Source organism: Hippoglossus stenolepis, chromosome 17 (assembly GCF_022539355.2).
Source record: "Hippoglossus stenolepis isolate QCI-W04-F060 chromosome 17, HSTE1.2, whole genome shotgun sequence".
Taxonomy (NCBI): domain Eukaryota; kingdom Metazoa; phylum Chordata; class Actinopteri; order Pleuronectiformes; family Pleuronectidae; genus Hippoglossus; species Hippoglossus stenolepis.
The window spans coordinates 1,761,635-1,775,178 of NC_061499.1; the positions used below are offsets into that span (position 1 = coordinate 1,761,635).

Consider the following 13,544-nt stretch of genomic DNA (forward strand, 5'->3'; position numbering starts at 1 on the left):
CACTATTAAATATACTTTTAAAAAGTACAACAGATAACTTTTTTTTTGCATTGGAATGACGAAGCGGTGTTTCCCACAGAATTCAGAGTAAAACACAAGTTGAGAGCGAGAGAGATGAAAGTGTGAGGGCTGACTGTCTGCGTGGACGGTAAAAACTTTACGGATGATAGCACGAGTACATTTGAAGATCTGTGCGTCTTAATTTAAAAGCTCAGGAAAACGCAGCTGACACATGTGTCCTAGTATTCCTGAATAAGGGAGGAGGCAGTGGGCGGATCCCTCTCGGTGACGAAGCTAACGAGCTAGCGATCACAGCGTAAGTAAAGTAACTCAAAAGCTAACGACCGTACGAGAGGAACGAGCTGCTGACGCAAACAGGAAGTCCTCCATCGACCAGTTTGTCTTATTCCACCTCAACATCACCGTCTCTCCTCAAGCGACTGAGACGACATGTCCGACGCATGTTGAGATTATTAATATGTTCGATGATGCTAATTCTGACCAAGCTTCTCATCATCTTCATTTCATGCTGTAAGTGGAACTACTGACAAACTGATGTTTGTTAAATTCAGCGAGTTCCGTGTGATGTGCAGTGAAACTGACTACATTTCTAAATTCATTCCAAAAATATCATGTAAGAATAAACACGTAACATTTTGTCATATCATCGTCATGCAGGGAATTCGTTGCTGTATCTAAACATGTATTTCATCTGGACAGTTTTCATTCTTCAGCTCCTTCATGTGGAAACAGAATCCAAATGAAACCACGAGGCTTCATGTATTTTCTCTGGCGTGTTCTCGGCTGTCAATCATGTCCCTCGGTTATTTATTATATTTGTGTGAACGTTCACAACAGACCCACGTTTGTGTGTTTCCTTCATTAGGGACGTGCAGGACGTTAATAGTTGCTGTGTGTTTGCATCAGTCGAGCTGTCAGCCAGCGTGATATAATGCGTCCTCAATTCAGCCAAACACGCTCCTGTGCCACGCTGACCTCGTGCATGTGTGCGTGCACGAGTGTCTTCTTCTCCCTCCAGCCTACATCACTGTAGCCCTCCTCCCTCCCTCCCTCCCTCCCTCCTCCCTCCCCCTGCCTCCCCTCCACACACACCAGTCCCACCTCCCTTTACCCAAACTACAGTGAAGCCCATTCAAGCGATTCTCCGCAGTGCTGAAAGAGCAGAGCGAAGTAAAGGAGGAGAGGGAAGGAGGAGTGCGAGATAGGGGGGAGAACCGAGAGGAGAAGAAGGGGAAGCAGGAGTAAGACAGAGAGTGAGAGAGGGAGGGAGGGAGGGAGAGAGAAGAGGAAACCTGCAAATTGGGTGTCCAGACTCCCAGTGCGCACAGATCTCGCTTTGCACCGTCCGAGCAGCTCTCCGCTCCGCAGGGTGAGTAAAGCTTCTGCTGCTTCCATTTAAACTGCGCCTCCATCCCTCCCATCATCCCTCCCATCATCCCTCCCATCATCCCTCCATCCTTCCCCCCAACTCTCACCTCCTCACCCTCACAACACCAGCTCTAAAGCCTCTCTCGCACTATCCGAGCTCCGCTGCTCTGGCTGCGCACGTCAGGACTTTCTGATTCAGCTGCAGGGAAGAAAGATGATGCTCATGCATGTGTGTTGACATGAAATATCATCCTCCCTCGTCCTCCGACCGAAAAACCAAAAAGCCAAGGATGCTGTGTGAGCGAGGAGCCTCACGTCTCGGTGGAGGAGAGAGGAGAGAGGAGGTGTGCTGACGGCTGCTGGTGAGCGCGCGGCTGCTTCCTCGCCTGTGAGCGGAGGGATGCTGCTGCTGCTCTGGGATCAGTGTGGCGCATTAAGAAGCAGGAGCCTGCAACAGTCAGAGTTGAGTCTGGAGGAGAGAACAGTGAAGCCAGCGGTGCGTGGAGGAGAGAGGAGGGAGGAGGGGGGAGGGAGGAGGAGGGAGGAGGGCGAGCCAAACTGTGTAAGGATGATGTGATTGTGTGTGTGTGCATGTGTGTGTTTGTGTGTGTGTGTGTGTGTGTGTGTGTGTGCATGCTGTGAAAACTCCTTCTTGGGAACCCATCCTGTGATTCTGTTCCAGCAGACTGCAGCACTTCTTATTGGGTCCATCTCTCTCTCTCTCCCCCCTCTACATCCCTCTTAGTACACATGTATTGTGTTGTGTGTGTGTGTGTGTGTGTGTGTGTGTGTGTGTGTGTGTGTGTGTGTGTGTGTGTGTGTGTGTGTGTGTGTGTTGTAGACGGAGGGAGCATCTCATTCTTTCCTCTGTGTTCTGGTCATTAAAGTGAGTGTGTTACAGACGGAGGAATCTGCAGAGCTGTTCCCTCCCTCTGAATAAAACGAGGACGGGACCATGAAGTTCACTGCAACACAAAATAACTCTGTGATATATTTATTTGTTATAGAGAATTAAAGTATAGACGTCATGATGACACATCTGTCACGTCTGTCTGTCTGTGGAACATCTGGACCCGTTCATCTCGTCCTCTTCACACTTGTTTAGGCCCAATCAGGTGCGGTGTTGAGTTTGGACACGTGATACGTTCAACACTAACAAACCGGGGACCAGCGTTGTGTAGCAGTTGTGTGCGTAATCGATAACAACGTCAGGTTTCTCTGAGTAACGAGCGTTTTGTGTGAGACATGAACCGAACCATCATGAGATGAGGTGACGAAGTCTGGACTCGAGCTGACTGAAGAATCGAAGCTTGGTTGATTTTGAAAATGCAGCATAAATTGTAATTTAATCACCTTGAATCATTTAAGTTTGTCTAAACGTTTTGGTTCTTGCAGTTGATCCATGAAGATTTGTATTTTCTCAGTAGATTTAAAGTGACGAAGAGGAGGACAGGACTTTGATGAAGCTTCTAGCAGACGATCTGTTGTGTGTTTAATGTCGAATGAGGTGAAGGGTGAACCCTTAGAAACACTTTCCACCAGGACCTTAATGAAACCATAGAAGATGCTCAAAAGAAAAAGTTTCATCCATCTAAACTCTCCACATCATTCAGGATGTACGTCTTCTTACTGCGGCCTTTTCCCGTCAGTCCTCTGTCAGTCCTCCTCAGAAGAGAAGACACAGTCTGGATTTAATCTGTTCAACTGCACATGGATACGTCTTGTGAAATGTAGTATTCCACAACCTCAGGTAGAATCAGGGATTGGTTTACTGAGACTTTCCCTGAATTAAAGTTCCTCCTGAGTCTTAGTGAGACGATTCAAGCCAGAACGCAGCAGGTGAGAAAGTCCGGTGATCTAAAATACTTCCAGACGTGAGAAGTGTCCGTCGGTTGGCGTGCGGCCGTCGGAGGTCAAAGGAAACGAGCGACGCGATAAGTGAAGTTGTTTGAGCGGCTGATTGATGAGCTGTGAGTCACCGACGATGGAAGGGTGAGTGCTTCATTTCCCACCAGGGTCACTCAAGGTGCCTCGGAGACATTTGTCCTCAGATAACAAGTCCACGCTGCCGTCCCCTCAGTGAATCTCATGATTAAAGATCAGCTGATAAGCAGCAGGAAGGTTCTCAGTGTGAAGTTGGGCCGCGGTGTTTCTGTGTTTGCTTGTTTGTCCAAACCTTCACCACAGAGGAGGAGGTTCTCTGTAGCAGTTCATTCCTCCAGTGAAGAAGCAGAATCATGAAGTGTTGGAAATGACTTCTGAGGCTGAAGAGCAGAATCAGAACTAGTTCATCTCATCCGACCACATCTGAGAACAAGAGTTTCTCTGCTGTGGTTGGTCGGACTCACTCGGAGGCTGGAAGACCGCCCGCTCTCCTAGCCTCCCCCTCACATCTCACTTCAAGTCCTGTGTCTTCTGCCTGTGTCTTTGTTGCCTCGACACAGTTAATCCAACAAACGGGGACAAGGGAGGATGTTTTCATTCCGTCTCTTCTTCACGGGATTCACTGAAGCAACGCGGGGTTGTCAGCTTCATAAAGTTAATGTCCTCAAATCTGATGTTTGAGACTCTGAGACTCTGAAGCTTCACGTGTTTGTTCCATAGTTTCATCTGATCTGTTCGTTCTGGTTTCACTTTGTAACTTAGGGACTAAAGAATTTTGTCTGACGTACGTCCTGTGGTCATCACCTACGTGGGCGGAGTCTACCTGTACCGGACTCTGATTGGTTTGTAGACGGCGTCTAACGTGGACGTGTTTTCAGGTGTGGGGGTGTAGTAGTTTTTCTGTTTGAATGGAGGAAATGAATGAAGCGCTTCCTGTGGTTGCCATGGTAACATCACGCAGTACTCCACATCTCCCCAGTACTACAGAGTACTACAGTACTCCACACTAGTTCAAATGCACCAATTGAACGTCCTCGTGGTTTAAACATTATATCATCGGAGGTGAAGACTGCAGCTGCTTCTTCTTCTTCTTCTTCTTCTTCTTCTTCTTCTTCTATGGTGAAGTGAGTGGTGAAGGCGAAGGTGAAGAGTGTGATCAACTTTGCAGTTATCTTACTGTGTGTTTATTGTATGATCATTGTTTGTGGTGTTTGTGTAGTGTTAGTGTACGTTTAGTGTAGTTTCGTGTGTTTCCGTGTCTCGTGGCGGATGGCGTCCCAGGGACGCCGCCGATGTCCTGAGACATGGCGTCAGGCTGGTGCCACAGCTCAGCTCCACAGTGGAGCAGGTGCTGTTAGCCGGGGGAGCAGGTAGGACACGGGAACATCTCTACGCTTCCGCATGAATAAAGCGCTGGTGATATTCTTTAAAGATCCGGACTCTGTAACTGAGCTCATTGAAAGCGGGGTAACAGTAGAGGAGGAGTTTCTTCAGGTCTCCCCGCTAGCGGTAGCTTCACCCGATCACCGTGTCCGGAGTCCTCCGTTCATCCCAATGAAGCTCTGGAGCGAGGCTGAGGCGCTTCGGGAGGTTTGCGAGTGGGTTCGGGCGGTGGGTCTGGGATGTAGAGACCTGAAGCTGAAGCATGTCCAGTCTCTGCGGAGACAAGTGTTTATGTTTCTGACGCTGAGTCGCAGACACTGACGTGTCTTCCGGGTTCGACAGAGGACAGTTTATATGGTGTACGCGAGCTCAGGAAGCATGAAATGTTTATGTGGAAAGTGGACATAAAGTTACGTGCCCGCACGGAAGAAGGGCGGGGCCGCTGGGCGGAAGGAGGAGGGCAGCGCCGGGTGACTGCCTGCGTGGGGACGGTCGGCCGGTTCTGCCGTCCTCTGAGGCTGCTGGTCCGGCTGTGGCTGCGGTGGGTCCGGTGGTGGCGAGTCCGGTGCTGGGGTCGGTGGTGGCGAGTCCGGGTGCTGGGGTCCGGTGGCGCGAGTCTGTGGGTCGGCGGTGCGGGTCCGGGTGCTGGGGTGGGGGGCGGCGGTGGCGGTCCGGTGCTGGGGTCGCGGTGGCGGGTCCGGCGGCTGCCGGGCCTGCTGCGGTGGGTCCGGCGGTGGCGGGTCCGGGTGCTGGGGTCGGCGCTGCCGGGCGGGGGCGGGCGGTCGTCGGGTGCTGGGTTCCGGCGGTGGCGGGTCCGGCTGCTGGGCCGGCTGCGGCGGGTCCGGTGATGGGGGTCGGTGGTGGCGGGTCCGGGTGCTGGGGTTCGGCGGTGGCGGGTCCGCGGCTGCCGGGCGGCTGCGATGGGTCCGGTGCGGGGTCGCTGCTGGGGCGCAGGGTTTCTCGGCTGGGCCTGTCTCAGAGGCCGAGTTGAGGGACTGAGTCCTTGGTAAGGGTGGGAGAGAAGTGACAAACGGTAGCAATAGAAAGGTGAGTTTGCCAACGTGAGCAGGAGACGCAGGGTCCCACAGCAGGCAGAGCCGTACAGGCTGAAATAGACAGCAGTCAGGTCAGTGAGATGGACGTCGAGAAGAATACGAATCTGATAATGTTTCTGTAACAGACAGCTCTCCTAAGCACTGATTTATATTCGTTAAAGGAGTTGAACGAGTTTGATGACTCCTTGGCAGATCAGTGAGGTAACTGATTACTTCCCAGATATAAAAGTTCATCCAGACAGTGAGCACCCTCCAGAAAGTGGTAGGACAGACCTCCTGGATGGAAGAAGGTACAGGCTCAGGAAGCACGTGATCGGCAAAAGGTCTCTATGTAATGAAGATCTAAGAGAATGAAAGTTGTAAATAAAATTGACCATGATCATTCAACACTGGGTGTTTTCTATCTGTTGTGTATACCTGTTTGTCTTTACGCTGTATTCTTTATCCTCACTGGCATTAGGCAGCTTCACTAAATATGAACGGGGTAGAAGTATCACAAGGTTTCTAGTATCAGAACTTTTAAGAGAAAAAGCTGGATGTTCTCTTTTTAGGAGACCCACAGCGATTGCCTGAATGAGACAGACTGGGGAGTATGGTGGGGGCAGTACTCAGCCATGGCTCTAACCTGGCGCTGGAGTCGCTGTTTTATTTTCTCATTCATTAAATATGAACATTTTATCACAGAGATCTGGCAGGCAGGTTTCTGATTATAGAGTGAAATACACAATATTATTTTATTTGATCAACGTGTATGCACAAACCAAGGTCCTGAACGGTTACTTTTACAGTATTAAAAACAAGTTGGTAGTGTTGGTCAAGGAGTGTGTAATAATGGGGATTGAACTGCTGCAGGACGTCACTTTAGACAGAACAGACAGAGCTCCATCCTCAGTCTCGTCTTTTCTGGGCCAGACGGTAAAAGAGGCAGATCTAGTGGACGCGTGAGGAGGAAACATCCTTCAACCAGGCAGTATACCTGATCAAAATAACAGACGGCAGGGTCACTGCTGCCGGCTGGACAGATTTACATATCGCCCTTTATCACCCGTGTGACAAACTGTCAAATCCACCGGTTGGTTTCACAGACCATCATTTAGTTTTAGTAGAGCTGCTTTATCTCCTGCTAGAAAGCCTGGATCCTTCTGGCATTTTAATGTTAAGCTCTTAAAGGATTTTAATTTCTGTGGGAATTTTAAACTGTTCTGGGCCAACTGGGGATCCAAGAAAGAGTCGTTTCCTCCTGAGTCAGTGGTGGAGGTCGCAAGGTCAATCAGGTCTTCTCCAGCAGTACACCTCTACTCTACAGAAAACATTAAAAGAGCAATGGAGCAGCTCGAGGCAGATATAAAGGAGCTGGAGAGGAGCTACCAACACGGAGCAATTACTAGTGAAAGGCAACAACTGAACTCCTTTCTCCAGGAGAAGGCCAAAGGAGCTCTGGTCGAGCCCGTTCAAACAATTAAGAGACATAGACGACCTACCACTTTCTTTTTTAACCTGAGAGTCCGTGGCCCAGGAAGCAGATGGTGTCTCCGGCTGCGGGTGGGAACCTACATCGGAACCAGCCGAGATGAGAGACACGGTGACTTCTATCCACCTGTTTGGGCAGAGGAATGTGGGGAAGCTGTTGCCGAGTTGCTGCAGGACTCCACAGCTGAGTCCAGGTGAACGAGACACCTGAGCTCGACATCACTCTGAGGAGCTGACCACTGCAGTGGCACAGATGGCTGCAGGCAAGGCACCAGGTTTGGACGGATTACCGCAGATTTTACAACATTTCTGGGTATTATGGACAGGACCTGCTGATGTTTTGAAGGAGTCGTTGGGAAAGGACTTTTCCAGCCTCCTGCAGACGGGCTGTCATATCCTCCTGCCAAAAAAGGGGATCTAACCTACTGAAAACTGAGACCGCTCTTTATGTAGTGACTATAAGGTTTATCTAAGGTGTTAGCGAATAGGTTTAAGGTTTTATGGAAGTATTTATTGGTGCTGACCAATCGTATTGTTACCAGGTAGGTCAATGAAGGACAATTTGTTTTAATGAGAGACATTTTTTGTGTGTACAACATATAATATTAATATTGGCATTATTTCCATTGACCAGAAAGCTTGATCGTGTCGAGGTCATTCCTGTTGCCACTGCAGGCTTTGGTGTCGGGAGCACTTTCTGTCCTGGGTGAAATTATTATATAATGATCGTGTTGTGTGGTGAAGGTGGGGAGGCTGAGCAGACCGTACCAGTTAAGAGGATCAGGCAGGGATGCCCCATCTCAGGCCAGCTGTACGCGTGGCCATAACCTCTCCTGTGTCGGCTCAGGGCTCGGCTGACAGGCCTCGTCTGCCTGAGCTGCGCCCTATAATAGTATCGCTTATGCTGATGACGAACGTCCTGTCCAGGGTCAGGGGACATCCAGAATTAGAGGCAGTCTGGCAGTATATGGAAGGCTACAACAGCAAGGTGAACTGGGAAAAGAGGGCCTGTGTGATTGGTCAGTGGACGAGGAGAATACCCCGTCTCCTGGTAACCTGACATGGGAATAAGAGGTTGAAAGTCCTCGAGTACATCTAGGCAGTAAAGAAATAAGAGGCAGAACTGGGAGGAGTGCTGGGGAAGGGCAAGCAAAGTTGTCTAAATGGAAATGGTTGCTACCCAGCTGTCCTACAGGAAGAACTCTGATAGTCAATAACCTGGTTGCAGCATCCTGTGGCACAGACTCAGGTGCTTACCCTCCACCGGACTCATGGAACAACTGCAGAGGCTGCTGGTGGACTCTTTTGTCAGGTCATCACTGGTGCGGCGTCCGTTTGTACCTCCCTGTGGCAGAGGGGACATGGGTTAACGGACATCATCTCCGGACAGCTGTTTAGACTGCAGGCAGCCCAGAGGCTGCTGTCGGCTCCCATGTGTGTCGGCTGTGCACGCCTGCTGCTCTGGAACCGGGCCTCGGATGATAAGCAGCTGTTCTGATGAACCTCCTCAGCACAAATGACTGGACTCAGTTGTTATATACCTCGGTGATAGATGCCTGAGGACTCTCAGCTCACTAGGCCTCCTGACCCCACGCCTGGATGTGGCTCTTGAGAGCCACTGTTTGACAATGGGTTCCTGGCTGACTCGGTCTAACATCAATACGGTAAAACAAGTTCAGGGAGGCAGGTATAGTAAGCTGGGCCACCTGACACGGACATCCATTGAGAGGCTGGCGGTGGGGATAAGATCCACAGAGTGCTGGAGCTCGTGGACAGGTGGCAGTCACTGCCCCAGCCTCGGACCTTCGCCCAGAGCCAAAGTCAGGCTGACCAGTGGACAAAAGTAAAGGGTACAGGTTTCCTATCCTGATGTGAGTCCTGCTGTGGGGAGTGGAGAGAGAGAGCGGCCAACTGCTAACCTCAGACTCCAGCACTGGGCGCTTAACACCTCTGGAGAAACAGCTGTACTGCAGCTGTGGAAGGTCTGAACCGCCTTTGCAGGAGTCAGGAGTCGAGATGGACTGAGGTGTTTGACTCAGACTCTTCCTAGTGGCAGTTGGCGGGTCCTGTAAAACCTCCTGTGGAGAAACGGATGGCAGACATCAATGGAGGATTATACATGGAGCTCTAGCTACAAACAGATACAGAGCTCACCTGACCCAAGCACTGAGGGTGTCCTTCTGCTCACTGCCAGAGACCAGAACACTTAAGTGTCCTGTCCCCGATTAGCGGGCATTTGAACAGCTGCGGAGTGGGTGGGGGTTTAGAGAGGTTTTCTCTGCCACTTTGTGTTTGGACCGGTACACAGCAAGGAAAACACACAATGGTTTTGATGAATTTTATCTTAATGCAAAATAGCGATTGATAAGTCGCAAGAACAAATGGCTGGGGAGGCTGGATTGATCCACTGCGCTGTCTGAGGGTTTGGTGGCAGCTCGGCTGAAGATAGAACATCGTATTCACACTGACGGGCAATTTGGAGGTTTCAGGGCTGTGTGGGTGTTGGACAGGTCCTGTGCTCACTGGGGACAACCAGTCTCTGGTTTTAAATTTTAGCAGGAAACATTTAACTCTAGTGTTGGTGTATGATGTGTGTGTGTGCATGAAAGGAGTTATCCTTTCTGTTCACATAGTTGATAATTAGGTTTTATTTGACAAATGTCATAATTAAAGTATTCAAAGTCAAGTCTTCTTCTTCTTCTTCTTCTTCTTCTTCTTCTTCTGTTGGCTCGTTGGGCTGAATCATCAGTGTCTCGTGCACATTAAGGTCGATTCACCTTCAGGCCCGTCGATGATGAATGTGACCTCATGTTCAAATTACACAACATTTGAACTGAGTGAACGGACACGTGTATGTTTGTTTCTTTTTTTTTGGGTGAATGCTGCTCTGCACATGCACACGCGTGTAGGATGTGTCACACGTAACACTGCCTGCCAGCGTGTGTGTGTGTGTGTATGTGTGTGTGTGTGTGTGTGTGTGTGGTACAAGGACTTCCATCAGTTTTTGGGCCAAGGTCTTTCCTGCGTTTCCTCTTCTTCCCAGCTGTTCCCTCTCCTTTATCTTCTTTCCTCAGCACATCATCAGCCTCTCCCTCTGTTTCCTCACTGTGTGTGTGTGTGTGTGTGTGTGTGTGTGTGTGTGTGTGTGTGTGTGTGTGTGCGTGTGTGTGTGTGTGTTTTCTTACCCGCCACATAAGCTAATTATCTTTATGAGTGCAGCAGTGGTTCTACAGTCTACAACACGAGGGTTTGTTTGAAGGCCTTCATCCTCTTAAGTGCTGCTTTGAGGAACGAGAACCTTCTTGAACGTGGTTAAACATTGTTCCTCAAAATGTCTCATCTCCAGAAAATTTGACGCTATTTTTAACAGATAAGTTTTTTTTGTCCTTTTTAGGAGCAAAAACGTCTTTTCCTCGAAAAGCTCCTCCGTCCTCCCTCGCTCCTCGTTCTCCGCCCCCCTTTCTCTTTATTTCCTCATTTCGTCCCGACTTAACTTCCTTTTATTATTCGCCCTGTACTTAACATAATCCCTCTGACCATTTCTCATGTGTCCTCGCCCACAGATGGATGTGACCTTCCTTCCTCTTCTGTTTCCTTCTGTATCTCTTCCCTCTGTCCTTCCTGCTCCTCCTTATCCTCCGTTCTTCCCACATTTAAATATCCATCTCTTCTCCTGCCAGTTGGCTCGATCCTCTCGCTGCTGACAGAGGGACATATTGCCTTCTCAACAGAAAACAACCCCCCCACACCCCCCACCCTAACGATAGCTAGCTAACCTGGGAACGCCATCTGTGGAGTCCCGCCCGGCACCATGGGACGTGGAGTTTCGCGGAGCTCAGCAGTTGCTTTGCTCGGCTCCATATTGACCCGTCGATGCCGCAGAGTCTTTCATCTCTGTTTCATCTGATGCCCCCTCTCAATCCTTTCTTTAATCTCTTCACCTCGTTTGGAGCCAAGACTGAAATCCTGTTTCCTAGAAGACAACAGAGATTAATCGGCTTCAGAACAGTGTCACTGCTTTAGGTTTTTGTTATAGAAAATGATAGATAGATAAATAGATGGAGAGAAACGTTTTCTACTGCTTTTTCCTGTTTGTGTTTCAGGACTGAAAATGTGGTTTTATTCATAACGTCAAACGCACAATCAGCAACACAAACACAACACAATCACCACCAGTAAAGAGGCTTGTTGCTAGTGGATAGAAACCATCCCTGACTATCCAGCACAATGGGCTCTTTATTAAGTAAATGGCCTATTTCCTGGATTAATTCATGTGTACAAAGCTCCTGATAAAGGGAACTTATTATCACTCCTACACCGACGAGCCTCCTTTGATGCCTTAATTAGCAACGCACACCCATTCATTAAGCTGGACTTCCACGTCTCCGGTAGAATTAAACAAAATGAATAATGAATCCAAGCAGAAATTAAAATTGTGCAGAGGAGCCGGTTGTTTTGTAACGAAGCATCAAGCCGGTGGATTAAATTTAAATCTCTGCGATGTTCAGTTTTTACTTTTAGAGGAACGAGGCCTCTGGTGTCATCACAACAACGACACCACGACTTTACACAGAGGCACAAACATTCAGGTGACGGGCGACAGCGAGAACTCAGACAAATCAAATGGAAACAGACGTGTGAAACAAAGAGGCCCTTAAACAAGAAGAAAGAACCTCTCTGTGTCTTCTAGGACACGATGCAGGTGACCTCTGACCTCTGAACTCGCCAAATCTGTTTCCTCCCTTACATGAATACAAACAGCTGGTAGGAGACGAGAAGCTACAGCAACACTGAACAGTGCTTTTTAATAGTTTAGTCCATATTCACCGATCGCAGTTTGTCTCATAGACGTTAACAAGGAGCAACTTCCTCTTTTTCTTAACTCGACAAGAGTCAAACTACAGAGAAACTCTCTGAGCCGTGAATGAAGCTCAGAGAGTCACATGTGAGGATCCTCTCCCAGGACACAAGGACACTAGATGCTGATGGAACCGAACACATCAACACAACAACAGGATTCACCACATTATCGTGTGAATTCAAAGATCAGTGAGGGTTTCAGCACCACAGCGGTGGACAGCTCCCTGGTCTATATTCTTGATATTTTAAACAAAGACGACGTAACTGAGAGTGACGTGTCGTAAACCCCGCCTCCTCCGTGTTAGCAGATGGGACACGGAGATACATGACGCCTGCTCCACCAGGAGGATGAATGAAAGTGAAACACGTGGTGTTGGACAGAAGGAGAGTTTCAGTTGTTCTTTTGATAACAGGAGCTCTTCTTCATTTGAAAAGAAAATTCCACCTTCATCTCTGTCAGCACTGAAATAGTCATTATCTTCTTTAATCAGGCTCCTGACGAGGCTTTCTTCATCCTCCCATTCCCCCCTCCTCCTCTCCTCCCTCCTTTGGTTTTCTTATCTATATCACTCTCTCTCTCTCTCTCTCTCTCTCTCTCCATTCCTTCATACCTCTGCTTCCCCTCTCTTTCACTTCTTCTCCCTCTTTAATTTTCTTCTGTCTTTTATCTGTTTCCCTCCTCCTCCCTCATTTCCTGCCTCTGACCTGTGCTTTCAATCTGCTATCTACTCTCCTTCACCTTCCTTCCTTCATTCCTTTCTTCTTCTTCTCCTTTCTGGAACATCCTATCTTTCCTCCGTCTCTTCTTCACGTTCTATTTTCTTATTTCATCATCCCTCAGTCCTTCCTCCCACATCATTACCTCTGACTGTTTGTTCTTAAGCACCACTGCTCCATTCATCTGTAATTTATTACATCGCCCCTTCTCCTGGGTTGTCCCTGCACACACACACAAAGACACACACACGCACATGCACACACACACACACACACACACGCACACACGCACACACAGTTAGTTAGCGGCTGGTGCAAACCTGGGAATTGTGGTTATAGTCTCGGGGCTTAAACTACATAGAAAAACTCATCACAGCCCATTTGTTGCCAGATATCGTAACAAACGTGTGAGTGTATGTGTGTGTGTGTGTGTTTGTTTGTGTTTGTTTGTGTTTGTTTGTGTGTGTGTTGTGCACTGACCCGTCACAACAGATCTTGTTCTACATTTACGTCTCAATCCAGGTTTATTAATCTGATTGTAGCAGAACTTTGCTGAAGAAGAACAACATTTCTCCACTGGACCAGGATCAGTGACTGGAAAGTAAAGTGTCGGCTTGTGACTGGAATTTATACCTGATGTTTTTATCTACCTTTAAACCAATAGTGTACCTTTATAAATATTACCCTTTAGATTGTATGAATAATTTATTGTATGATTTTAATGTGAATTTATCAGAAAGTCCTGTTTGTTTTCCTCTGGGTTTAGATTCTTGTTTCCTGAGACAA

At 48.5% G+C, this 13,544-nt stretch overlaps 1 protein-coding gene across 1 annotated transcript in view; it reads left to right on the plus strand.

Moving 5' to 3' along the window:
- The first annotated feature begins 1,116 nt into the window (after nt 1-1,116).
- cacng7a (calcium channel, voltage-dependent, gamma subunit 7a) overlaps nt 1,117-13,544 on the plus strand; it is a 28,452-nt gene continuing 16,024 nt past the window's right edge. The window contains exon 1 of the mRNA XM_035182670.2: nt 1,117-1,390. The gene's annotated coding sequence lies outside the window, so the exon portion shown is untranslated. The remainder of the gene's footprint in view (nt 1,391-13,544) is intronic.